Source organism: Callithrix jacchus, chromosome 1 (assembly GCF_049354715.1).
Source record: "Callithrix jacchus isolate 240 chromosome 1, calJac240_pri, whole genome shotgun sequence".
NCBI classification, from domain to species: domain Eukaryota; kingdom Metazoa; phylum Chordata; class Mammalia; order Primates; family Cebidae; genus Callithrix; species Callithrix jacchus.
The window spans coordinates 15,609,589-15,634,773 of NC_133502.1; the positions used below are offsets into that span (position 1 = coordinate 15,609,589).

Here is a 25,185-nt window from a genome sequence, read left to right on the forward strand (position 1 = left end):
GCACATGCCTGTAAGCCCAGATACTCGGGAGGCTGAGGCAGGAGAATCACTTGAACCTGGTAGGCAGAGGTTGCAGTGAGCCAAGATCGCACTACTGCACTCCAGCCTGGTGACACAGTGAGACTCCGTCTCAAAAATAAATAAATAAATAATAATAGGCCAGGTCTGGCCTGAATGCTAATGTTTTTTTAAAGAGACACAGAGTTTGGCAGGGCGCGGTGGTTCACACCTATAATCCCAGCACTTTAGGAGGGTGAGACGAGCGGATCACCTGAGGTCAGGAGTTTAAGAAAAATTAGCCAAGCATGGTGGCAGGTGCCTGTAATCCCAGCTACTTGGGCGGCTGAGGCATGAGAATCACTTAAACCTGGGAGATGGAGGTTGCAGTGAGCCAAGATTGTGCCACTGCACTCCAATCTGGGAGACAGTGTGAGCCTCCATCTCAAAAAAAAAAGACACAGAGTTCAGCCATAAAAGAGGAGATCCTGCCATTTGCAACAATTTGGAGGACATTATGTTAAGTGAAACAAGCCAGACACAGAAAGGCAATTACTGTCTGATCTTCCTCATATGTGGGAGCTAAAGAAGTTGAAATCATGGAAGCAAAGCATAGAACGGTGGTTACCAGGGGATATGTGATGGGGAAAACGTTGGTCAAAGGGTACAAAGTTTCAGTTACGGAGGTTCCTAAGTTCTGAGGTAGACTCTAATGAACAGCATGAGTGGCCGTGGGTGTGTTCATTCATTTGGTTGTAGTCCTCAATACACAACTATACATATATCAAATTGTTACAATGTACACCTTGAAGGTATGCAACCTTTATTTGACAAATAATTTTTTTTTTTTTGAGACAGAGTCTTGTTCTGTCACCCAGGCAGGAGGGCAATGGTGCCATCTGGGCTCACTGCAACCTGTCTCCTGGTTCAAGTGATTCTCCTGTCTCAGCCTCCTGAGTAGTTGGGATCACAGGTGTGCACCACCACCCCCAGCTGATTTTTGTATCTTTAGTAGAGATGAGGTTTTACCATGTTGGCCAGGCTGTTGTCAAACTCCTGACCTCAAGTGATTTACCTGCCTCAGCCTCGCAAAGTGCTGGGATTAGAGAGGTGAGCCACTGTGCCTGGTTATTAAACGATGAAGAAACTGAGGCTCACAGAGAGCAAATACCTTGTCCAACACCACGTGATGAAGACCTAATTTGTCTGTCTCCGGAGTCCATGCTTTGCACAAACTCATTTTCTCCCTCAACCTACAAAACCACAAAAGTGACGGCCAATAGAACGCTAAAGTAGACAGAATTTTTCTACCCCTGTTTGAATGTTTGACTACAATATAACCAGGTTGGAAAAGCGACCTCAAATGTATTCTCAGAGCTGAGATCCACCTGCCACCCTGGAATGCTGTGGAAATGGGCCATGGGTTGCCAAGGCCCTGAGCACCCCCCAACCATCGAGGTGGTCAGGGTGTGGCCGGGGACACTGGAATCCCTGGGCCCACACCCCACAGAGTGTGAGCAGCTTTGTCATTTCCCTGTGGTGCCAGAAAGCATCACTTCTGTGGGTGCCTCAGATGACAAACGCTGGGGAGCAGTCTGCTTTGGGCTCCAAAGCGAACTGCCCAGATGAAAATGCCAATGCCAGCACTTCATAGCCACACCGGCTCCTCTGTGCACCTCAGTTTCTTCATCTATAAAATGGGAATGAAAATAGATTTACCTCATGGAGTATTTGTGAGAAAAAATAAGGCCTGGGACAATGGCTCACAGCGGTCATCCCAGCACTTTGGGAGGCTGAAGCAGGAGGGTTGCTTGAGGCCAGAAATTAGAGCCTGTAGTGAGCTAGATTGTGCCACTGCACTCCAGCCCGGACAAAAGGACGAGACCTTGTTTCTAAACATAAATGAATATATTTTTTAAGATAAAATGTTAAAATTACCCATACACAGTGGCATGAACCTGTAATCACTCAGGAGTGAGGTGGGAGGATCATTTGAGCCCAGGAGTTCAAGGCTGCAGTGATCGCACCACTGCACTTTAGCCTGGATGACAGAGTGAGGCCCTATATCTAAAATGGGAAAAGATAAAACACACAGGGCTCTCATTATACTTTCCAGTAGCTGTCACTCAACGATCATCAGCTGAGCCAATGGGAACAGCCACACAGCTATGCATGCCACAACTCTAAGGCACCATTCATATATTTGACTATGTTGTGAACAGCACCCCCTGGAGTTGTGCAACTGCATCCTTGACCATTAGCTTTGTGGTTTTTTTTTTTTTTTTTTTGAGACAGATTTTTGCTCTTGTCGCCAGGCTGGAGTACAGTGGTGCGAACTCGGCTCACTACAACCTCCACTTCCCAGTTCAAGCGATTCTCCTGCTTCAGCCTCCTGACTAGCGGGGAATACAGGTGCCTGCCACAACACTCAGCTAATTTTTTGTATTTTTAGTAGAGATAGGGTTTCACTCTGTTGGCCAGGCTGGTCTTTTTTTTTTTTTTCTTTTGAGACAGAGTCTCACTCTGTCACCAGGCGCCAGGCTGGAGTGCAGTGACACAACCTGGGCTCACTGCAACCTCTGCCTCCCAGATTCAAGCAATTCTCCTGCCTCAGCCTTGCAAGTAGCTGGGACCACAGGTGTGCACCACCACGCCCAGCTAATTTTTGTGTATTTTTAGTAGAGATGGCGTTTCACCATGTTGGCCAGGATCCACCTTGTGGATCCACCCACCTTGTGATCCACCCACCTTAGTCTCTCAAAGTGCTGGGATTATAGGTGTGAGCCACCACTCCCAGTCCTAGCTTTGTGCTTTTAACCAGGTGCCCTTCACAAGTAAGCTCCAATTTACTTCTCCTGCCTCATTACCTGCTGTTAGCTCACCAATCTTCAGCCTAGTAAACCTGTCACTCTGCACTCAAACATGAGGACCCATTCATTGACAAGCTTGATTTTCACACATGCTCCTTCTGCCTGGAAGGTCCTGACTCCTACCTGGTACCACTTATTTGCTGTTATTCATCCTTTAAGACGCCTAAAAGTCACCAGGTCTCAGAAGCTTTCTTGCAAGCAGGCTTGCTCTGTCCTTACGGTTCTAGAGCACTTTGTAAATATTAGAAACTGAGCATGGTTTTGTGCGGCTCACACAGTTCATCTGGTACAAGCCTCGTTTGCTGAGCTAACTGTGAGTTCCTTGTGATGGGAGGGAATCTTATTCCTCTTGGCATGAGCTTGGGCTACTTGTGCTTGCAAGAATCACATATGCTGAAGACAGGTCTGCATGACTCATTATCATCAAAGACAGCCTGGAGCTCGGCAAAGTGACCCACACCTGTAATCACAGCACTTTGGGTGGCTGAGGCAGCAGGATTACTTGAGGCCCGAAGTTTGAGACCAGGCTGGGCAACACAGTGAGACCCCAATCTCTAGTATTTAAAAAAAAAAAAAGGCCTGGCCCCAACGAGCTTGGCTGCTGGGCAGAAAATAATAATAATAATAATAAAAATAAAAAGGAAGTTCAGAATACCAGGCACCCAGACCAACTTCAGGATCCAGAAAACACCCTTGCCCACATCTGAGTACATCTTAGTACTCTGAGAATGGTATGAAACACACCAAAATGTGACGGGGCCTCTGAAAGAGTGGGGTGTTAACCTATGTTCCCCGACATAACCAGGACAGCCAACTGTAATGGTTATCTACACTGGGCTTTGATATGTGAAAGTAAAAACCAGGAAATGTAGCCCAGTTTCTCTTTTGAAATTCCCCCCATCATCCAATTTGAATCTTGCGTCTCTATGCCTTGTTTCAAATTAAATATCAAAAGTCTTCACTTCTGTCCTCTCCCTGACAGTTCTTCAATACACTGTATTAACAACACTCCAAGGAGCCCTCCAAAAACGAGCTTTCACGTGATGCTTAGGAGCTCACCGCACTTGAGGTTCTTCCTTTCTGAATCTCTTGGATACCTCATGACACAATGGCGAAAAGTGCCAGATTGCGTCACTTTCCTGCTAACTACTTAGAATGGATTCCTCTGCTGATGGAGAAAACAAGACAGACCTAGATGTCTGACAGCAGTCACATGATTCATACCTAATGCCAACGGGCCACTCCATTGTATCCACACAAACTATCACACACGACGCATGCCATTTCCATGCACCGTAATTACAGCAAACTACGGTATTTCCCTTTCCCAAAATACCCTCTCCTTACCTGCCTACCCCACCACATTAGGGAGCAACAGGACACGAATCTAATAGAAACTGTTTCCCTTTGTTCTTCTTTAGGTTATGTAAACAAGCTACAACTCAGAAGCAGGATTTCTGGGTTATTCAAATGCTTCTCTTGTGAACTTCATTCATTTGTTTAGTATTTATTGAGAATCTACTGTGTATCCTACAAAATCACTGATGAAAGAAATCCCTGCTTAGCCTCTGGATCAGGACTTCTCAACCTCCACACTGTTGATGTTTGGGGTGGGGGTGGGGTGCTCTGTGGGATGCTCAGCACCACCTCTGGCCTCCCCGCTGGAGGACCTCTATCTACCAGAGATACCAGCAGCACCTCCACCCAGGCGTGATAACCAAAAATGTCTCCAGAAGACAGTAAAAAGATCAGCACTTGTCCAGGCTCGGTGGCTCACACCTGTAACTCCAGCACTCTGAGAGGCCAAGGTGGAAGCATTGCCTGAGCCCAAGAACTCAAGACCAGCCTGGGCAACATGGCAAGACCCCACCTCTACAAAAAATAATTTTAAAAAATTAGCTAGGCGTGTTGCCACATGCCTGTAGTCTAGCTACTCAGGAGCTTAATGTGGGAGGATCGCTTGAGCCCAGGAGTTCCAGGCTGCAGTGAGCCATGGTTGTGCCTGTGCACTCCAACCTGGGTGACAGAATGAGACCCTGTCTCAAAAAAAAAAAAAAAAAAAAGATCAATGGTTGCCAAGGGTTTGGGGTAGGAGGGATGAATAGGCAGAGCACAGAGGATGTTAAGAGCTTTGAAACTATTCCAAATCATTCTATACTGGTAGATACATGTGACTTGTGTCTAACTGCCAAAACCCAGAGAATGTACGGCACCAAGAGTCAGCCTGATGCAAACTGTGCTCTGTGGGTGACAGCGATATGTCAGCACGGCTTCGTCAGTTGTAACAAATGCCCCACTCTGGTGGGGATGTTGATAGTAGGAGGTGGGGGGTATATGGGAACTCTCTGTACCTTCAGCTCAACTTTGCTATGAACCTAAAACTGCTCTCCATAAATAAAGTCTATTTTTAAAATTATACTTTAAGTTCTGGGATACATGTGCAGAACGTGCAGGTTTGTTACATAGGTTTGTTACATGCCATGGTGGTTTGCTGCACCCATCAACCTGTCATTTTTTAAAGGATTAATTTTAAGCGGGCCAGGTGCAGTGGCTCATGCCTGTAATCCCAGCCCTGTGGGAGGTTGAGGTGGGTGAATCATGAGGTCAGGGGTTCGAGACCAGCCTGGCCAATATGGTGAAACCCCGTCTCTACTAAAAATGCAAAAATATTAGCTGGGCATAATGGCGGATGCCTGCTGTTCCAGATGCTCTCCAGGCTGAGGCAGGAGAATTGCTTGAATTCCTCGGAAGGCTAAGGCAGAGGTTGTAGTGAGCTGAGATTGTGTCACTGCACTCCAGCCTGGGCAACAGAGCGAGACTCCATCTCAAAAAAAAAAAAAAAAAAATTAAGAAAAGGTCTCTCTCTAGACAGTGCCAGATATCCCTGGGGGAAACGGAGCTAATTATATTTTACCCTGGAATAGACATTATTCTGCTCACAACAACTACATTTTTAAAACTGTGGGAAAATATACACAACATAAACTGACCATGTTAACCATCTCCAGTGCACATTTCTGTGGCATCAAGCACATTCACAGTGTCGTAAGGCCATCGCCACCAGCCATCCCCGGAACGTTTTTGCCACCCCAAACTGCAACGCTGAATCCATTAAACAATCGTTTCCCACTCCCCCCGTTCCTCAGACCCTGGAAACCCTATTCTACTTTCTGTTTCCATGACGTCACCTACTCAAGGTACCTCAGATAAGTGGACTCATACAATATTTATCTGTTTTCTTGTGACCAGCTTATTTCACCTAGCATAATGTCCTCAGGGTTCACCTGTTTTGCAGCGTGTGTCAGAACCAGAATCCTTTCTAAGGCTGAATAATACTCCGTTGCGTGTGGATAGACCACAGTTTGCTTCTCGGTTCCTCCACTGATGGACACGTGGGTTGCTTCATCCTTGGCTATTGTGAATAGGGCCGCAATGAGCATGAGTGTGCAACTGTCTGTTGGAGGCCCAGCTTCCTTTTTTTGAGACAGGGTCTCATTCTGTCATCCAGGCTGAAGTACAGTGGTGTGATGATAGCCACTGCAGCCTTGACCTCCCGGGCTCAAGCAATCCTCCTGCCTCAGCCTCACCTGTAGCTCAGACTACAGGTGCACACCACCATGCCCAGCTAATTTTTTTAAAGTAGAGACAGGGTCTCACCATGTTAGCAGGCTGGTCTTGAATTCTTAGGCTCTGATGATCCTCTCACCTCGGCCTCCCAAAGTACTGGGATTACAGGCATGAGCCACCACCCCCAGCTTGGAGTCCCAGCTTTCCCGCCTTGTGAGTATATAGCCAGAAGTGGAATTGCTGAATACTTTGAAATGCAATCATTTTCCGATCACTTTTTTACAACAGAATGTGTGAGGTCGGTGTGAATCACTCGGCAAGCTGCAGACAGAGGGCAGCTGTCCCGTGGCTGCTCAGCTCTGGGCTGCAGCAGCAGACAACTGAGGACTCCCATCTGCCCTCTGCCACGTACTGCCTGGGGCAAATTACTAAATCTCCCAACTGACCATTCAGCTTCCCACTGCACACAGAGAGGATGATGAAAACGGCTGGTTGTTTCGAGGCAGGACACGTGGCACTCGGAGCCTAGCTCCCGCACACGGTGAATGCTGCATCAGCACCAGCTCTCCTGAGTCCTGAAACAGCCCAGGAACACTTCCAGGCCTGGCCAGTTTCTCCTCAGAACTCGTGGTGGCCACAGCGGACCCTGCACGATGCCAGCCCAGTGTTGAATCCTTCCTCCTCAGCTGCCCCATCCTGACCGAGTCTGCCCAGGAGAACACTCACCTCCCTGCTGCCTTTGCAACTAGGCCTGGCCATGCCTCCCAATTCCAGCCAAGGAACACAGACAGAAAATGTCCTAGCAGAGGCTGCTTTTCTTAAAACAATTTTTTTTTTGAGACCGAGTATCACTCTGTCATCCAGGCTGGAGTGCAGCGGGGTGATCTTGGCTCACTGCAACCTCCTCCTCCCAGGTTCAAGTGATTCTCCCACCTCAGCCTCCTGAGAAGCTGGAACTATAGGCATCTGTCAACACACCCAGCTAATTTTTTTTGTGTATTTTTAGTACAGATGGGGTTTCACCATGTTGGTCAGGCTGGTCTTGAACTCTTGGCCTCAAGTGACCCGCCCTGCCTCCCAAAGTGCTGGGATTACAGGCGAGCCACTGCATCCAGCCTTTTATTTTCAGTTTTTGAATAGGAAGGCATACATGATTTCAAAGCCCCAAGTATGAAATGAGGTACACGCACAGTTGTCCCACTTTCCCTCATCCCTTCTTCTACCTGTCTCGCTCCTCTTCCAGCTTCACTTAAAGGCAAATGTTTGCTTTTTTGTCTGCTCGTTTCCCTTACAAATACAACAAAATGTGTGTGTGTGTCCACTTCCTTGCTTCTTTTCTTACCTCTGAGGCTGCTTATCGATACAGCTATGTACTCTGTTGTTCTTGTTCTTTTTAACTTAATATTGAATCTTGGAGCTCACTCCATACCTGTATGCACAGTGCATCTTATTTCTTTTTTACTGCATGGTATTTGGGGTTTTTTTAGTTTAGTTTTTTTTTTTTTTTTGAGACAGGGTCTTGCTCTTCACCCATTCATAGTCCCACTATGTTCCTCTGGCTAGTCTCAAAGATCTCCTGGGCTCAAGCAATCCTCCAGCCTTGGCCTTCCCAGGCACTGGGATTACAGGCGTGATTCACGCACCTGGCATCCCTGCATAGTATCTGACTGTGCAGCTATATTATAGATGATCCAAACAGTGCCTTGTTGATGAATACTTGGGTTACTTCCAATGTCTTATGATCATAAATAATGCCACAGTGAAAAATGTTGTGCATGAGCCATTTTATATTTATGCCTGATACCACTGGGGATAGATTTCTAGAAGCGGGATTGCCAGGTGGAAGGGTGGTGATAATATATGACTAAACTATATGTGGCCGAACTCTCTGCCATGGAATTGCATCATTTGCCTTTGGGAAGCCTTTTGTTTGCCCTTTGCTCTTTTTCCATCTCCTTTCTTCATGCCTTCCTGCCAGAAGGTGATGCTGGAAAGTACAGCAGCCATCTCACAACTACCAGGCTGCAAGCTGGTCCCACAAATGTGAGAGCTGGAAACCAGAAGAGCTCCCCAAGGCAACTCCAGCCCACCAGCTCAGCCAGCCACTGACTGCCACTGAGCTGCTCACCAGGGGAGGAATACAAACCCCTCATCCCTACAGCCCTGGTTACTCAGCTGCCTATTATGTACAGCCAAAGGCAATATCACTATTTAAATATTGAGTAAGTTTAATTGAATTAAACTTGTTAAACAATGCTGACAACGTTTAAATTAGAGACTGTTAATTGAAAAACTTGTCGCTCATTAGTAAGTTGGTACTTCCTACTGCAAGCTGCTCTGTCCAGTATGGCAGCCACTAGCCACGTGTTACCATTTAAATGCAAGTTAAATACAATTTAAAATTCAGTGCTGGCCGGGCGCGATGGCTCAAGCCTGTCATCCCAGCACTTTGGGAGGCCGAGGCAGGTGGATCACAAAGTCAAGAGATTGAGACCATCCTGGTCAACATGGTGAAACCCTGTCTCTACTAAAAATATAAAAAAATTAGCTGGACATGGTGGCACGTGCCTGTAATCCCAGCTACTCAGGAGGCTGAGGCAGGAGAATTGCCTGAACCCAGGAGGCGGAGGTTGCGGTGAGCCGAGATCGCGCCATTGCACTCCAGCCTGGGTAACGAGCGAAACTCCGTCTCAAAGTAAAATAAAATAAAATTCAGTGCCTCAGTGGCAGTAGCTACATTTCAAGAGTTCAGTGGGCAAGGCTTCTTGTGATTAGCATATTGGACTGCACTTTACAGAACATCGTCATCATGGCAGAAGGTTCTGAATTGCTGATATACAATTCAAGGTAGCACTGATGGTTCACTCTATTAACATTTAAGAGGCCAGGCACGGTGGCTCATGCCTATAATCCAGAACTTTTGGGGGCTGAGGTGGGGGTATCACTTGAGTCTGGGAGAAAAAAAGAGAAGAAAAAAAAACATTAAAAAAATTGCCATCCTGATGATCTCCTATGTCTTCTGAAGTATTACTAGAAACATAGGGCCGGGCGCGGTGGCTCAAGCCTGTAATCCCAGCACTATGGGAGGCCGAGGCGGGTGGATCACACGGTCAAGAAATCGAGACCATCCTGGACAACATGGTGAAACCCCGTCTCTACTAAAAATACAAAAAATTAGCTGGGCATAATTACAGGTGTGTGCATGTAATCCCAGCTACTCAGGAGGCTGAGGCAGGAGAATTGCCCGAACCCAGGAGGCAGAGGTTTCGGTGAGCCGAGATCACACCATTGCACTCCAGCCTGGGAAACAAGAGGGAAACTCTGTCTCAAAAAAAAAAAAAAAAAAAAAAGGAACATAACTCTGTGAATATTCGCTTATCTATCAATTGGCAAATCCAAGATGTGACCCTCCTCAGCTTCTTCCTTTTTTTTTTTTTGAGACAGAGTTTCCCTCTTGTTGCCCAGGCTGGAGTGCAATGGCATGATCTCCCCTCCCTGCAACCTCAGCCTCCCATATTCAAGGGATTCCCCTGCCTCAGCTTCCCAAGTAGCTGGAATTACAGGCATGCACCACCATGCCCGGCTAATTCTATTTTTAGTAGAGATGGGGTTTTATCATGTTGTCCAGGCTGGTCTTGAACTCCTGACCTCAGATGATTCACCCTCCTCGGCCTCCCAAAGTGCTGGAATTACAGGCATGAGCCACTGCGCCTGGCCAGCTTCTTCCATTATTAAAAAAAAGAAAATTCCCTGCAACTTGTTCCTTCCTCATCAAGGGCATCTGTGCTGCAAAACCCGCCCCACCATCATCGCTCTCGAAGGTGTGGCTATAGCACAGTGTAAGTGCATCGTTCAGAAATAGAACGTTTTTTTTTTGAGACAGAGTTTCGCTCTTGTTACCCAGGCTGGAGTGCAATGGCGCGATCTCGGCTCACCGCAACCTCCACCTCCTGGGTTCAGGCAATTCTCCTGCCTCAGCCTCCTGAGTAGCTGGGATTATAGGCATATGCCACCGTGCCCAGCTAATTTTTTTGTATTTTTAGTAGAGACAGGGTTTCACCATGTTGACCAGGATGGTCTTGATCTCTTGACCTCGTGATCCACCTGCCTTAGCCTCCCAAAGTGCTGGGATTACAGGCTTGAGCCACCGCGCCCGGCCAGAAATAGAACTTATAGACCAAGAATGTACATATATGTGTAGACAAAACCAGAAAACACAATCTCCAGAAAGGATGAGCAGTGCGTTGTAAAGAAGAGATGACTCTACCGTGAAAACCACCAGAGGACATTTCGGGGTGGAGAGCTCAGAGCGGTTGGGAGAGGGCTTCCCATCTCCACTTCAGTTCTGCAGAGAAAGGCAAGAGCTGAGACGGAGAAAGCAAGGAGGACGTTAGCAAGTCTCTGAAGCTTTGGGGGTTTTCACACAGTGAGGATGCCCATATTGTGTGATGAGATAAAGTGAAATCATCTGTCAGCCTGTCTGTTCGCATAGTTATGCTATTCATAGAAAATGTACCTCTTTCCTCATATAAAACACCATATGCCTCTTTTCTTACCTAATTAGGTGCAGAGTGTGTGGGTATCCAAGGGACCCATAACGTTTTCCTAGGTCTAGGGCATGTAGTAGGAAGAGCTCATGCCCGTGACTCAAGTGGCCATTTTGGGTCCTTCTGTAGGACATTCTTCAGAGATGTCAGAACAATTGGGAACCATATTAATGAATAAATACAAAATGAGTTTTGACTCCTGCTGTCTACAGCACCGTGAGAAAGGAGAGGAGCGAAGATATCAACATTTTTGGGACTCTACAGACACCATTGCACACCACTTCCTGCCTCCACCTGCGCTCCCTGATCCACCCTTGTAATCACACCTCAGGACCACCCGTAATGCCCTTGCTGCCCCTCCCTCGGCAATTCTGTGTGACTGAGCCACTCTGTGTCTGCACCTGAACAGTGGTGGGAAAAGCCACCTATGGCTGTGAGGGGCTACAGGAGGGAGAATGAGCATGATTGTCTATGGGGGACAGAGTTTTGGTTTGGAAGATGGACAAGTTCTGGAGCTGGATGGTGATGATGATGCCACAACAATGAGAATGTACTCAATGCCACTGAATTGTATGCTTGAAAATGGTTCAGGGCGGTAGAGGTGGCTCACACCGCTCCCAGCACTTTGGGAGGCCGAGGCGGGCCAATCACCTGAAGTCAGGAGTTCAAGACCAGCCTGGCCAACATGGTGAAACCCTGTCTCTACTAAAAATACAAAAATTGACCAGGTGTGGTGGTGGGCACCGGTAGTCCCAGCTACTCAGGAGGCTGAGGCAGGAGAATCTCTTGAACCTGGGAGGCCGAGGTTGCAGTGAGTCAAGATCGAGTCACTGCACTCCAGCCTGGGTGACAGAGCAAGACTCTGTCTCAAGAAAATAAAATAAAAAGATAAATTTTATGTTATGTATATATCACCACAATTTGTAAAAAGTTTTAAAAAAGACATTCCACATTGTTGCCTGGTCTCATTTTAAATTTTGGTATATAGATAGGAAATGGATTATTAGACCATCAGGGTGTATGGTCTAATACATAAACTAATATATTTCCTCAGTTTTTTCATTCTCCCACTCTCCAGATGACTATCTTACCCTTTCTCCTGTCTCCCTCCTACACCCTTATCTCTTTCCTCCCTCAGACCTTCAGTGAGGACACTGGAGCAATCCCACAGAAGCCCCCTTATCTTCCCATCCACAAAGCTACAAGCCCACCCTTACCTCCAGCCTTGGTCTATGCCTCCCTCTTCCTATTAGGGATGAAACGTCCTGCTCTTACCAAAAACCAGCCTGTCCGGTGGGGCACAGTGGCTCACACCTGTAATCCCAACACTGTGGGAGGCCAAGGTGGAAGGATCACTTGAGCTTAGGAGCCTAGGCTATAGTGAGCTATGATGGTGCCGCTGCGCTCCAGCTTGGGGAAGAGAGCAAGACCCTGTCTCAAAAAAACAAAAAACCCAGCCCCTCAAGGTGGTGGGGGTAGGTGACAACTGCTTACCGGTTACAGAGTATTTGGGTTTGGGGTGATGAAAAAATTTTGGAAATAGCACGGTATGGTTATACAATATTGTGAATGCAATGAATGCCACTAATGTGTACACTTGAAAAGAATTCAAATGCAAATTTCATGTTATATATATTTTACCACCAAAAAAAAAAAAAAAAAATTTAACCCTAGCCCCTTGACTTGGGCTCTGATCCTGCCATGCTCAAGGACTTGATTCCTACACGTTTCTCTTTTGCCCCAGCACCATCAGCCTCTCCATCTCTCTCTGCCTCCCCCTGCCCCTTCAAGACCACTGGGACCAGCCCAGCATACAAACATGCCCCACATCTCTTGCGGTAACAACTCTGGCAACTTGCTTCCCCACGGGCTCCCGCTTGGGCTCTGCCCGCTCCCAGCCCTCTGGAACGTGTTCAGGTTTTACCCAATCAGCCTTCCACCCTCACCTGTCCACAAACTATGTATACCAGGGTTATTAGGAAGCTCTGTGTCCCCCGATCAAGCAAGCTCTCAGCCTTCCAGATACACTTTTGACTTCCATGACCTCATCCTTTCCTACTTTGTCTCCTGCCTCACAGACGGCTCCTCTGGACCTTTCCCTGGTCCCTCCACTCCCTGATAAAATGCCTCTGGAACTCTGCTGGGCTTCGTCTCTCGTGGGCTCACACAGTATCCCCAGGTAATGTGAGTTTAAATACTCATGGTCTTAAATATCAATAAAAACCAATATGGCCCAAAGCTTCCAAACCTTCACCTCCAGCCCTCACCTCTGCCTGGGTCTCCAGAGTTTTATACCCTCCCATCTACCCAGCACCTCCACGTAAATAACTTTTTGTCCCAAATCGGTTCCTGCCCCTACTCATGGCACAGCTCCCGCCACCAGGGGCTGGAGTTAGGTTGGGGTCCTTTCCTTCATCCTCTCTCTGTGGATTCGGCAAGTGCTGCCAGCTGCTTGTCTAAAACGTGGCCCAGACCTGTGCGCTGTTCTCCATCCCCATTCCCTGTCATCTGGACTACTGCAATGGCTTGTTCCCAGGACATCCAGCCCCGACTCTCATCCCACACGACAGCCAGACCCCTCCCTCAAATATTAAATAACATGATTTCATGCCCCACCTTAAACCACTCCAGCAGCTTTTCCTGGCCCTAAAATAACATCTCAACTCCCAACGTGGTCTGAGTCCAGCCTCCATCTCTCAGCCTTATCTTGACCCACACTCCTGTTCCCTGCGCTCTGGCCACACAGGCCATCCTGCTGGTCCCTGCACTCAGTGGTTTTCAATCAGAGGTGATTTTGGCTCACAGAAAACATCTGGCAATGTCTGGAGAAATTCTTTTTTCTTTTCTTTTTTTTTTTGGTTGAGACAGAATCTCATTCTACCACCCAGGCTAGAGTGCAGTGGGGTGATCACAGCTCACTGCAGCCTCTACCTCCTGGGCTCAAGCCATCCTCCTGCCTCAGCCTCTCAAGGAGCTGAAACTACAGGCACATGCCACTACACTCAGCTAATTAAAAAAAAATTTTTTTGGTAGAGATAGGGTCTTGCAATGTTGCCTAGGCTGGTCTCAAGCTACTGGGTTGAAGCCATCCTCCCACCTTGGCTTCCCAAGAGATTACAGGCATAAGCCACCATGCGCAGCCTGGAGACATTTTTGACTATCACAGTTTGAAAGGGAGGAAGCTGTTGCTGGCACGTAGTCAGTAGGGGAAAGGGGTGCTGCTAAACATCCTTTAAGGGAGCAGAAATCCCACCTTAAGGTTAGGACAGTCTAACATCAATATAAGATATTATTCTTATTACTGCAATCATTTTTCTAAAAATCACACCCAAGCCTTTACTCAGAAATATGATATGCCTTTTAATATAGATGAAAGGAATTAGGGAAGTTTTAAACTTATTTTTTTACCTACATGTTTCAGAGAAGAGAAGGCAGGAGTGTAGCTGAGGGCTCGGTCCTGGCCTTGGGCAGAGCCAGCCGCACATCTGTTTCTGCAGCAGGTCAGAGGAGATCAGACCTTAGACTAGACAACATAGTGAGACATCGTCTCTCCAGAAACCATTTTAAACATTAGCCAGGCATGGTGGTGTGCACCTGTGGTCCCGCTACTTGGGAGGCTGAGGTAGGAGGATCACTTGAGCCCAGGAGGTTGAGGCTACAGTGAGCCATGAGCATGCCACTGCACTCCTGGGCAAAAGAGCAAGATCCTGTCTCAAAAAAAAAAAAAAAAAAAAGTGAAAAAGGCAGAGCCAGAGGCAGGGTCCATCCCTAAAAGGAAATGCCAACAAAACAGCCTCTCTTCACTTATTGAAAGGAAAAAATGATTTCCGTTTACTGTTTAGTCTAATAAGCAGGAATCTGGAAACCTCTGGCTCCATCCTCTGCATTGTGATGTTGGGAAATTTTCTGCAGGACTTTTAAGCCATCAAAAGCCAAGGGGAAAAAAAAATCCCAGAAAGGGAAAATTGGGGCGAGCTGTCACTAAGAATTTATTTAATTTGCGGCCATTTTAAGGTATGTCATTCCATATTTTCTTAGCCTCATCCCAACTTTCTTTTCTTTCCTCCCAATTATAAGACTAAGTAGAAGAATGTTACTCTCCTGGAAACAATAATTAAAGGGATTCTGAATGAACTGAGCAACTATCACAGGAAAAGCACTGTCCCAACCATTGTCCCTGAAGCAGAAATGAGGCAGCAGGCCCATGTCCTGCCTGAAAAGTCAACCCCTCTCACCTCCATGTGGTTTCACCCTTACATGTATTGATTAATTATCCAATTATCCACACAGTGGAATATTACTTAGCCATAACAAGGAATGAAGTTCTGTTGTACACAGCAGCGGGGATGAACCCTGAGGACATTATGCTGAATGAAATAAGCCAGACACAAAGGGACAAACAGCTTATGATCCCACTTGATGAAATCCCTAGAGTAGTCACATTCAGACAGAAAACTGAACGGAGATTGCCCCGGGGCCAGGGGAGAAGAAATGAGGAACTATCGTTTCATGAGTACAAAGATTCCGTTTGGGAAGAAGAAACCGTTCCGGAGATGGATGGTGGGATGACTGCACAGGAATGTGAATGTACTCGACACCACTGAATTGTACGCTGAAAAGTTTTACTCCTCCCAGGTACCCCAGGAGAGAGTTCTCATGTAAAGGTCAAGGTCAACAATGGCTGAGCACCAACACCCAAAGCTGTCTCTCCAGTATAAGGAGACCACACCCAGGGGAGGAAGGGCAGAGCAAGAACTGGGAGGGACTGAATTTGGAACCCAAGGTGGAATCAAGCTGAAGAAGGCCAAAGCTTCTGGTAGCTTCTGGTCAAGAACACGATTGGGAGGCCGAGGCAGGTGGATCACGAGGTCAAGAGATCGAGACCATCCTGGTCAACATGGTGAAACCCCGTCTCTACTAAAAATACAAAAAATTAGCTGGGCATGGTGGCACGTGCCTGTAATCCCAGCTACTCGGGAGGCTGAGGCAGGAGAATTGCCTGAACCCAGGAGGCGGAGGTTGCGGTGAGCTGAGATCGCGCCATTGCACTCCAGCCTGGGTAACAAGAGCAAAACTCCGTCTCAAAAAAAAAAAAAAAAAAAAAAAAAAGAGCCCAGGGGAAAAAGAAGGAAGACCCACTGGGCGCAGTGGCTCAAGCCTGTAATCCCAGCACTTTGGGAGGCCGAGGAAGGTGGATCATGAGGTCAAGAGATCGAGACCATCCTGGTCAACATGGTGAAACCCTGTCTCTACTAAAAATACAAAAAATTAACTGGGCATGGTGGCGCGTGCCTGTAATCCCAGCTACTCAGGAAGCTGAGGCAGGAGAATTGCTTGAACCCAGGAGGCGGAGGTTGCGGTGAGCCGAGATCACACCATTGCACTCCAGCCTGGGTAACAAGAGCGAAACTCCATATCAAAAAAAAAAAAAAAAGGAAGACCCCACTGTCTCAGCTCCACGGGGTAGGGAAAGCGGAAGATAGAGTGGGTGACAGCTAGCCTGAGCTAGAGAAAGTGTTGGGGAAGAAGTGAAGTCCAGAGGGGACAAAAGAGAAGAACGATGCTGCCTCAGTGAGTGGGGGCTGAAAAGATCCCGCTGGGGAAGGGCGGCTGGGGGACAAGAAAACAGGCTGCCGGCTGCAGCAAGGCCGCTGTTGGCAGGAGGCGGGAGGCTGGCTGTGCGCTTGGCTGGCTACAGCCCAGAAAACTTGAACTCAAAGGAGTCGTTTGAGTTTAATACTCCCCCAGGACTGTGGAAGAGGAAAAAAGGAAGGGAGAAAAAAGTCAAAAGTCTCCAGAGGAGGGAGCATTTTATTTTAAAGGACTACCTCTTGGGCCTGTCCCTAATTTTCTGGGTTTTGTTCCTGGTTTAAAAGGAGAAGTTTTATGTCACCCATGAGAGTCTGCATTTTTGTGGGATTCAAATATTCCTTAATTAGGTGTTGTCTCTTTACAGAAAGAAAAGACGCCTTTTATTTCATTTTACTTTGCTATTTTAATTTACTCCCTTTCGTGTCTAATAACTAGGTAGGGAAATGTGAAACAGCTGCTGTAAAATATTACACACCCTGCTCCTGGGAACATTGAGAAGTCGTGTCGATCTCCCATCCCAGGGAAGAGTGCTGGCCTCCATGCCCCAACCCTGGACAGCACAGAGGTCCCACTCCCTGCTCTTTTGGGTGGGGGGATGGGGGGATGTTTGAATGAGAAGGACAGTCACTTGGTTGCTGAGAATCATACATTCATCTCCCCCAAGTGGCCTGTTTGTCCCTTTCCTTAGGCGCCACTGTTCCCAGGAGGGTTGAGATTACTTTATTCAAAACTCGGGAATTTGCCCCTGTGAAACTCTGGAAAGTCAGGAAAAAAAAAAAAAAAAAAATCAGAACAAAAAAAAGCAGCAGAAGTGGCCAGGAAATGTTTGACCTTGGTCTACTGGGTATTAACTGGTGTTGTTACTGTGTTCTCGGTTTGAGAAAAATGACAGAAAAGGGAAAGGGGTTGTGGGTCACTTTTCTACTGCCACAAATGTAAGTGGGGGCACACGCCCTCTCTAGTTCAGGGTCGACCATTCCACAAAGGGTCAGGAGTTGTCTGGGAATTGCAGAAGCTTCCCAAGGGATCTGGAGCACAAATTTGCAGGGCAGCGCAGGGCACCGGTTTCCGCCTCCTGAGCTGTGTATGATGCTTATTCGCTCATTTTGCTGGCAAAAGAGCCTGTCATAAAATGTAATACTGACTATAAAACAAATCAGTGCTTTGAAACGACTTGCTTCAGATGTTTTCATAAATCCCTAATGGCTCAGGCACTGCCTGCTATTGATAATATCAATGTGTTAATAGTTCCTCTGAAGCAGGAGCACTGGGTAGGTCTGAACACACACACACACACACACACACACACACACACACACACACACGCGTGCGATAGGAAGGCCATGGAACTGGAAGACAATGATTTGGCTCTCCCTTGGATGCTAGCTGCCCTTCGCTGACCAGAGCCAAGTGAGAAAGCTGATAGTCTAAATCCTCAGCTGGAGCTCCCCCTTTAAAGTGTTTTAAATTGGTTCATAAAAGTATATTATATATGTACATATGCATATATAAAAGCATGTAAGCGGGGTGGGCACGGTGGCTCACGCCCATAATCCCAGCACTTTGGGAGGCCGAGGTGGGTGGGTCACGAGGTCAAGAGATCGAGACCATCCTGGTCAACATTGTGAAACCCTGTCTCTACTAAAAACACAAAAAAATTAGCTGGGCATGGTGGTGCATGCCTGTAATCCCAGCTACTCAGGAGGCTGAGGCAGGAGAATTGCCTGAACCCAGGAGGCGGAGGTTGCGGTGAGCAGCGAGCCGAGATCGCGCCATTGCACTCCAGCCTGGGTAACAAGAGTGAAACTCCGTCTCAAAAAAAAAAAAAAAAAAGCATGTAAGCACATCAGTGTTCACAGCACCATGGCCAAAAGGTGGAAACAACCTGTGTCCATCAACAGAAGGAAGAAGCGCGGCCGGGCGCGGTGGCTCAAGCCTGTATTCCCAGCACTTTGGGAGGCCGAGGCGGGTGGATCACGAGGTCAAGAGATCGAGACCATCCTGGTCAACATGGTGAAACCCCGTCTCTACTAAAAATACAAAAAATTAGCTGGGCATGGTGGTGCGTGTCTGTAATCCCAGCTACTCAGGAGGCTGAGGCAGGAGAATTGCCTGAACCCAGGAGGCAGAGGTTGCGGTGAGCCGAGATTGCGCCATTGCACTCCAGCCTGGGTAACAAGAGCGAAACTCCATCTCAAAAAAAAAGAAAAGGAAAGAAAAGAAAAACAGAAGGAAGAAGCTACAAAATGTGGTCTATCCACACAGTGGAATATTACTCAGCCATAATGAAGAGTGACGTTCTGATGCATACAACAGCATGGATGAACCTTGAGGACATTATGCTGAGTGAAATAAGCCAGACACAAAAAGACAAGTACTGAATGATCCCACTTAGATGAGATTCCAGAAGCTAGGGGAGAAGAAACTCAGAACTATTATTGCAAGAGTACAAAGATTCATTTTGAGAAGAAAAAAACATTCTAGAGATGACTGGTGTGGTGACGGCATGAGAATGTGAATACACAATACCACTGAACTGTATGCTTAAAAACGGTTGAAGCCAGGTGTGGTGGTTCACACCTGCAGTCCCAGCTACTTGGGAGGCTGAGGCAGGAGGATTGCTTGAGCCCAGGAGTTTGAGGCCAGCCTGGACAACACATTGAGACCCATCTCTTAAAAATGGTTGAAATGATAAACTTTATGTTATATACATTTTATCACAGTTTTGTTGTTTTTCTTTTTTGAGATAGAGTCTCACTCTTTTGCCCAGGCTGGAGTACAGTGGCACAATCTCAGCTCACAGCAACCTCCACCCCAGGTTCAAGTGGTTCTTGTGCCTCAGCCTCCTGAGTAGCTACAGGCGCATACCACCACGCCCGGCTAATTTTTTTGTATTTTCAGTAGAGACAGGTTTTCACCATATTGGCCAAACTGGTCTAAAACTCCTGGCCTCAAGTGATCTGCCTGTCTCGGCCTCCCAATGTGCTGAGATTACAGGTGTGAACCACCATGCCTGGCCTTACCACGGTTTTATTAAATGGTAGGGAAAACATGTGAGCAATGGATATCAGGCTTCTCTGAGATTTCCTGTGTCCCCTCCTACTGTGCCCTGAAATAGGGCCCACAGCTCTGCCTCTAGGGCCTCAGAGCACCAGCTCTAAGGGAGACTGTTACTCAGTTGGCCAAGCTGGTCTCAAACTCCTGGCTTCAAATGATCTGCCTGCCTCGGCCTCCCAATGTGCTAGGATTACAGGTCTGAGCCCAAGAAGTTTTGTGTCTACCATTCTGCAGATAGTCGTGGGGCCAAGGAAACAATCCTATTGAAACTTCATTCCAGGGCCGGTCACAATGGCTCACGCCTGTAATCCCAGCACTTTGGGAGGCCGAGGCGGGTGGATCACGAGGTCAAGAGATCGAGACCATCCTGGTCAACATGGTGAATCCCTGTCTCTACTAAAAATACAAAAAATTAGCTGGGCATGGTGGCGTGTGCCTGTAATCTCAGCTACTCAGGAGGCTGAGCCAGGAGAATTACCTGAACCCAGGAGGCAGAAGTTGCAGTGAGCTGAGATCATGCCATTGCACTCCAGCCTGGGTAACAAGAGCGAAACTCCATCTCAAAAAAAAAAAAAAATTCATTCCAATCTCAAAAGAAACTTAAGGACCAAGATATTATACTTTTCATAATGCAGTTTCTCTGCTTCCTCTTTTTTTTTTTTTTTTTTTTTGAGATTGAGTCTCATTCTGTCACCCAAGCTGAAGTGTAGTGACACAACCTTGGCTCACTGCAGTCTCTACGTCTTGGGTGCAAGCAATTCTCATGCCTCAGCCTCTCGAGTAGCTGGGACTACAGGCCTTGCACCAAAAACACACAAATTTTTGTGTTTTTAGCAAAGATGTGGTTTCGCCATGTTGCCCAGGCTGGTCTTGAACTCCTGACAAAAAGTGATCCGCTGGCCTCGGCCTCGGCGTCCAAAAGTGTCGGGATTACAGGCGTGAGCCACTGTGCCCAGCCTCTGCTTCCTTCTTAATAGGCACTACTCCAATTGGAGAAGTTGGAGAACAGTAAATACTCCATGCCAGGGGCCAAAGACACTTAAGTTCTTGGCAGACATATTTTTGTCTCCTGACCATTCCCACCCTTTGCTTTACCGAGTGAATCTGAAGGATCTGGGCATTGGAGGCTGGAAATCGCAGGAGGACTGGCCAGGGAGGGGTGGTGCTGGCTACCGGGAAGTGGTTTTCCTGGACTCGCCTCTGAGTCTCTTGGTGTTCTTCCTCCCTGAGTAGAGTTGCCTGGAATCACTTCCCGATTCTGTCCCTCACAGCTATGCACAGGGATCCACCAGTACTGCCGGTTCTGAGAACGCACAGTGGTGACCCAGCAGCAAGTGGCCAGAAGGTTCTGTCAGGAACACAAAAGACACTTGCCCTAGGCCAGTTTGTTCTAACGCTTGTTCTTTCGGGTCAGTTTACTTAAGAAATGGCCAGAGCAATCAGACCTTTGCCCTCACCCCTAAAAGGGGACAAACATTGGCATAGTTCCTCCCATTCCAAGGCTCCCCTGGGTCCTCCCTGAAATGTCCCATACATGTCATTATCCGAAACCAGGCTGCTACACACTCCCGGCTCCCCCTGCATGGGTTTCTATGCCAGTGCCAGATGTCCTTCTTTGCACCAGGTCAGGAGGATGAAACTCATGACTGGTGACTAGAGAGGCCCTCCCAGAGAGAGGACAGTCTGTGGGCATAATCCTGTTAGTTTTCAGACTGATAGATCCAGTGGCAAGGACCCTGGAAGGGTCCCATATGCCCTGAAAGGGTAGCTCTCCTGAAAGGGCTCGGGGAGCACAGCATGGGGTTCCCACTGATCCAAGGAGGGCCGCAGGTGGGACGGCCATGGGACATGCAGCCCAGTAAAGGCAGAATCAGAACAGAGACTGATTCATGAACAGAACCAGCCAGATAATGGCAGAAAAGCTGTTAGGACTTGGATTGGGGAGAAAGACATATAATATTAATATCACTAAGAGAACTTCGCAGTCAGTTTCCAGATTTTCTAAATCAACCACTTGAACAAATTCCCTGCCAGCTCATAAAATGTCCCCTGACTTGCCATCTTTTCTCTAAATGATGCTATTTTATTAAATAGTGTAGGAGGTGGGAGTGAGGGGGAAGAGAGAGAGAAGTCATGGATGAACGACATTTCACTTTTATTTTAAATGTAGCCTTTCTCAGTCTTGCTTCCTTCAACGTCGTAAATTTGGCTAGGTCTGATAATTTGCAAGGTGGGATTCAGATGTGGTATAATTGTGTGTGTGTGTATGTGTGCACCTGTCTGCACACATATATTTAACAAGCTTAGGTATTCTGTACACTGGAACAGAAATGTGCACAACAGACTCAAAGAAGCATTTGTATTTATCATGTTAGGCTCCCAGATATTTTTAAGAAAATCACATTTGGCCTTATTCTTTAAGATTTCCTTTTCTGGCTGGGCGCAGTGGCTCATGCCTATAATCCCAGCACTTTGGGAGGCCGAGGCGGGTGGATCACGAGGTCAAGAGATCGAGACCATACTGGTCAACATGGTGAAACCCCGTCTCTACTAAAAATACAAGAATTAGCTGGGCATGGTGGTGCATGCCTGTAATCCCAGCTACTCAGGAGGCTGAGGCAGGAGAATTGCTTGAACCCAGAAGGCGGAGGTTGCGGTGAGCCGAGATCGTGCCATTGCACTTGTCTGGGTAACAACAGCGAAACTCCATCACAAAAAAAAAAAAAAAAAAAAAAAAAGATTTCCTTTTCCTGGTAATTCTTCTGGAAGCCTGCCCATTGTAACTTCTTCAGCACAGATTCACTGGGGATGGGGGCAGAGGAGTATGCAAACTTACAAACTGCTTTTTATATTTTAAAAGGTGCTTCTCCCAGATTGTTGACTGGCTGGTTGATGGTCCTTATTTGAATCTATTTCCTATTTTTCAGGCTGACCCAAACTGTCAGGTGTGAGCAGCAGCTGGGCAGCTCGGGGAGCTCTGGGGAGCCCCCTCTGGGGTAGGGGGCTGGAGGGAAGCCCCCCTCTTTTTTTTTTGGACTGAGTCTCACCCTATCTCCCAGGCTTGGAGTGCAGTAGCACCATTTCAGCTCACTGCAAACTCTGCCTCCCCAGCTCAAATGCTTCTTCTGTCTTAGCCTCCCGAGTAGCTAGAATTACAGGTGCACACCACCAGGCCCAGCTAATTTTTTTATAGTTTGTAGAGATGGGGTTTCACCATGTTGCCCATGCTGGTCCCGACCTCAAGCGATTCTCCCACCTTGGCCTCCCAAAGTGCTGGGAATACAGGCATGAGCTACCATGCCCGGCCAAGAAAGTCTATTTCAAACAGGATCCTAGCTGCTCCTGCCTCTCTCATCTTTGTGCCCTGTAGGCAAAGGATACCTAGGACCCTAGGGTAGAGGCCAAGTGACCTGGGAGTCAACTTTGCAGAAAAGGAGGATAGAGAGAGAGGAACAGAATGGGTGTCTGATGGTGAGACCTGAGGAAAGGCAGATGCAAGAAGACTGGGGGAGTGAGAAAGCTGCAGGCTTAGGACACCCTCCTGAGAACCCAAAGCATTGTGGGGGCGTTGGCTCCCCAGACTAGAGGCCACAGGAGAGCCGGCACCAGGCTCCCCAGCAAGCTAAGCTCCCACTCCTGAGAGTACAACCACCCTCACGCACGTGTGCACCCAGACACAGCCATAGCTGGTGGACTCTGGGTGTGGGGCTGTCCAGAGAGGCCGGGAGGCCACACCCAGCTCTCTGCCTCCCCACCCCCGCTCCAGGGCGGACCCTGTCTCGCCACAGGGCCGCAGAACCCTCTTCAGGCCCACCAGAGTACAAACACTCCAGACACTGATTCGAGCTGTACTGAAACCACCGGCTAGAAAATCCATAAGGCAAACCACCGCCTTCACATATTCCCTGCCTGCAAGTATTAACCCAGATCAGCTAGGCCTGGCCGTCGGAACCAGGGAAGAAATTCAGGACCCGGTCCTCAAAACCTCACAGCCCCAGGGAGTCTAACAGACTGACCTCAAGGATCCCCAGGGGCCACTGTTTCTTCTGAAAGCCCGCTCGTGGGGCGTTTGTCCCCTCGGCCTTTCGTCACCTCACAGTTGTTCACATTCGCCTGCTCCTGGGGAAACTCAGGCCGGGTCATCAATGACCCCTCGCCTCCCCGCCCCTCTCCGTTTCCTGAGCTGGGATAGCCCCAGAAGTTGAGCGCTTCCTGTGCTGGAAGCTGGACTTCAAGCTTGGAGCGGAAACCGGGGCCGGGGCAAAAACGCAGGGGCGGGTCGCCCACGTTTCTGGCCGGGCGAGCTGCAACTCCTTGGATGTAAACGAGATTTGGCCGGAGCTGCGGCGTGTCGGGAAAGATGATTACCCTCGAAAGGAATCACGACTCCTCGCGGAGCCATTACTCGTGCCGCTCCGCACGCGCAGGTTCTGGCCCAGCTTTCAGCAACTCCCCCCTCCTCGCTAACCACTCGCTCCTAATTTGTGGGCCGCAGTGGAGCTGTGCCCGGGGCTGCCGCCCCCCCCCCCCCGCCACCACCACCAATTAAAGCACTTTTGCAGCCCAGGCACTCAGTGAGCTGCCTCGGTGCACGCCAGACCTGCACCTCCTGCTCCCGCTTCTCTCTCTCCGCCCAGCCCTGGGCAACTGAAATGGATGTGATTCACGCACTTCCTGCGTGCGCACACACATATGTGCATGGATATACATTTGCACACATGTACAATGTGCATTCCCCCTCCAAGGCCGCTCTCACACGTGCGGGAGCCTGGACGTTTCCCTTTTGTGCTCTTTTTGCAGGCCCGGAGCTCCTGGTTTTCTCCTTTCGTTCCCTGCTCTCCTCTTCCTTCGCCACTTTCATTCTGGACCCCCCGGCCTGGCTTCGGCCCCTCTGCCCCGGTGGCGCTCTAGCCTTTTCCTCCCCGGAGGAGCGGGGGCCGCGGAGGTGCGCCCTGCACGCCCAGCGAGGGCCGAGTTCTGGGGCGGCTGGGACCAAAGGGCTGGCCTCGGGCCTGCGCCCTGTTTGTTTTGCTTTCGCCCCCTGAATACTAGATTGAGACATAAAGATTACCCGGGCCGAATAATGCCGGGAGTCAACACTCGAGCAAACAAAAGTGCTTGCACAACTCGTCAACCCCGCTGGGACCCGGGCCGCGGGCTGGGGGAGAGAACGCGCTCCTCGCTGCTAATTACAAATAAATGATGATGTGCTCACTAAGTAATTGATTTAATGAAGTTCCTATGAAACTATTAAACCCGGGTGGAGGTCAGGCTGGAGGCGCCCCAGAGCGCCCATTGTGGGCTGTTTAACTCCACCAGGCTCCTCGGAAAGACATCGGGGCTAATAGGTGAAGTCACAGCTGCTCGCGATGACTTCTCGGAGCGCCCGGCCGGCCGCGGGCACCCTCGCGCCCTCTTCCTGTCGCGCCCTTGTGCCCCGCCGCCCGCGCCCCGCGCCGGCCAGCTTACCCACGCCACTCCCAGCCCCGTCGCCAGCTCCCGAGGGCCTCTCCAAAGGGATCCCGGCTCTCGTTAAGAGCGGGAAGTTGAGCACT

At 48.6% G+C, this 25,185-nt stretch overlaps 1 long non-coding RNA gene across 5 annotated transcripts in view; it reads right to left on the reverse strand.

The window, feature by feature from the left end:
- Positions 1–25,185, reverse strand: part of LOC128929756 (uncharacterized) — a 134,114-nt gene extending 108,929 nt beyond the window's left edge. For all 5 annotated transcript variants that reach the window (XR_013535943.1, XR_013535957.1, XR_013535953.1 and 2 more), the window contains exon 1: positions 25,100–25,185. This is a non-coding gene — a long non-coding RNA (uncharacterized LOC128929756). The remainder of the gene's footprint in view (positions 1–25,099) is intronic.